Source organism: Schistocerca cancellata, chromosome 10, assembly GCF_023864275.1.
Source record: "Schistocerca cancellata isolate TAMUIC-IGC-003103 chromosome 10, iqSchCanc2.1, whole genome shotgun sequence".
NCBI classification, from domain to species: domain Eukaryota; kingdom Metazoa; phylum Arthropoda; class Insecta; order Orthoptera; family Acrididae; genus Schistocerca; species Schistocerca cancellata.
This window is the reverse complement of record NC_064635.1, coordinates 192206683-192209554: the sequence shown is the minus strand read 5'-3', so window position 1 is coordinate 192209554 and position 2872 is coordinate 192206683. Positions and strand designations below refer to the sequence as shown.

At 41.5% G+C, this 2872-nt stretch overlaps 1 pseudogene; it reads right to left on the bottom strand.

Moving 5' to 3' along the window:
* Nucleotides 1-2590: 2590 nt before the first annotated feature.
* Nucleotides 2591-2648, bottom strand: LOC126107087 (U6 spliceosomal RNA; annotated as a pseudogene).
* Nucleotides 2649-2872: the final 224 nt, after the last annotated feature.

Genomic DNA, 2872 nt, shown 5'->3' with positions numbered 1-2872 from the left:
ACCACCTTTGGCTCACGCAGCATAAACCTTCCACAGCCTCTCAACAACTGCCTCTGCTTGCGACTCTCTGCGCCACTGGGCACTGTCGCCCTCCAAAGAACAACCACTTACAGATACTACACACCAGTACCCTCACATACGGGAGCACTGTATAAACACAAAAAAACTGGTTACTGGTTACTAAACAGATAAAAGTGGGACAATTGTTAGTGGCAAGGCATCATTTGTCCAAAATATATCTGTACTTACATAAAGATGAAGTATCATTATTATAGTTACTATGTGGTGACAGTTTTTCCACTTAGTTGCACACTTAATATCATTTTCGCGTCCACATTTCAGTTTTATAAAGTTTAGCTGCATATTTCACTATAACGATGTGCACTCGTGAAATACACTGTGTTTACATACAAACATGAGGGTTATGGTCAAAGAACTTAGACGTAGCAAGTGTAAAGATGTTGCTCATACAGAAACATGTAGGTTATGGTCAAAGAAATTAGCCACAGGAAGTGCAAGGGTGTTGCACATATAGAAACTTAAAAAGCTATTGTAGACTGTGAGGTTTTTTGATGCACATTATGAAATTTTTTGATCTACATTTTCGTCGGAGAACTTAGATCTAGGAAGTACAATGATGTTATATATATGAAATTACTAAAAGCTACTACAAATTAAAAAATGACAGCTAGAACGGTTTTGCACCACACTGTTGTCAGAGAACATGGATCTAGAAAGTACAATTATTTGTATAACATAGCTGAAAGAAAATTTAGTGTCCTAACCGGCGGCACGTCCCGAAGATGAGCTGAAAGAAAATTACTAATTATTTTCTAGTACGGCGCCTAATAATGGTCAATGTTCCGTTAAGGCCACGCCTACTCAGCACACTAAAAGTTTAGCTTTACAAATCATTACATACTGTACACTAATTTTAAGTCATGAACAACTGTATTTTAGTTTCGTTTACAACTTACATAGACTGTTACAGCAAGATGAACCTCAGACAATCGCTCTTTTTCCTTCGAGTCCAAGAACAGAAGAAGACCAAAAAACGAGTTCAGTCACAGTATCTTGATTGTCCATGGAATATATTGCAACACAGTGCATTTGATTACTCTTTGGTGCCCGGCGCCAGCTATTCATACAATGACTAGCATCACATGGCACTCACAAATTTCAAATTCATGACCACCCCAGGAGATACAGTACAGTTTCTGTCAGTGCCAGGTTAGTATTTTGCAATGTTAATCTAGTACTTGGTTTCATTGTTTGTTATCATTGAGTATCTAATATTAATGATTGTAATTTCTGTTTGTTGTAAACCTTATGGACCTCCCTGCTCGAGTTATTGGTTTTGCCTGCAACTAAAGTTGCGTACGCTCAGCCTGAAGTTACCCATGTGTGGTCAAGTGTGTCTGTATGCTTGTACTTGCACCCTCTCTTACCCCACGCTGAGGAGCCATTCGGGTTACGGGTGTACATTTTTACTGGCCATCTGCCATTTGGTACGTATCCAAATTACAGTGTCCATTAGTCCCTCAGAAGCCCCACTAACAGTATACCTCGATTTATTTACTCTTGTTCGATTCTCGTGTGACTATTCTTTCAAAAGACTTAGTACATTGTTTCTTGTTATTGCTAGGAAGGTTAACTTGTAATGCTTATGAGTGGGCCGCTCCTATACTGAAGTTTTATTTGTTGGTTTCCTTAAAAATAACCTTTAAGTGCCCGTTTAAGTAATGCTGCGTACGTTAATTTTTATCAAACTTGTTTTGCTGTATGTTGTTTGGTACATGTTGACAACCTCGTATCAGCGGTTGCTGTTCTGCTAGTCCGAGGCAGTGACGCGTTTTCCTTCTGCTTCGGCAGCTCACCCGTCATCGCACGAGACCTGAGTGTGACGGGTCACAGGCGTTTCTGCAGACCTCTCGTTCCAGCCTCAAGCTGAGTAGTTTGCTGTCATTTTTTTGGTATCGTGCGCGGTCTTAGCTTTAGGAATTTTTGGGGAAGTAATTTATTCAGCGTATCTATTATTGCTAGATCCTTGTGGGTGTGTGATGAAAGCCTTTGGGGAAACTGAGCACCGAGTTGTTGATTTGCTTCTAAAAAAATAAGGGTTCTATTGTCATTATCATTTTAATAGCGATTTAGAAGTCCGGCAGTTTATTTAAGTACGTAACTTGATTTATGTGTAACCGCTTTGTGGCGAATCTGTGAAGTATTACTATTTGCTCCGGTTTTTACACTTGGGGGTTGCGGCTGGCCAGCTTGGCCGTATTAGTCAATATGGGAGCAGAATAACATTAAAAACTTCCTGGCAGATTAAAATTGTGTGCCGGACCGACACTCGAACTCGGGACCTTTGCCTGTCGCTGGGAAGTGCTCTGCCAACTTTTTTTTTTTTTTCGATATTGGTCGTTGCGTTTCGTCTGGGCGGACATCACAAGACATCCGTTCAAGTTGATCGTTGATTCTTTGACTCAGTTTTTTTTTATTACAGAGAGCACACAGCCCTCTGACCGAACACGCTGAGCTACCATGCCGGCAAAAGACTTACGTCTACATAGTCGGTTACGAGGTTTGACATCATGCTAATCTTCTCTGTATCGTTCCAATTTTAGTATATGTACCGCCGAAGCGAGCACGATCAACTGAGCTACCCAAGCACGACTATCGCCGCGTCCTCACAGCTTTACTTCTGCCAGTACCTCGCTTCCTACCTTCCAAACTTTACAGAAGCTCTCCTGGTAGAGCACTTGCCCGCGAAAGGCAAAGGTCCCGAGTTCGAGTCTCAGTCCGGCACACAGTTTTAATCGGCCAGAAAGTTTCATATCAGCGCACACTCCGCTGCAGAGTGGAAATCTCATCC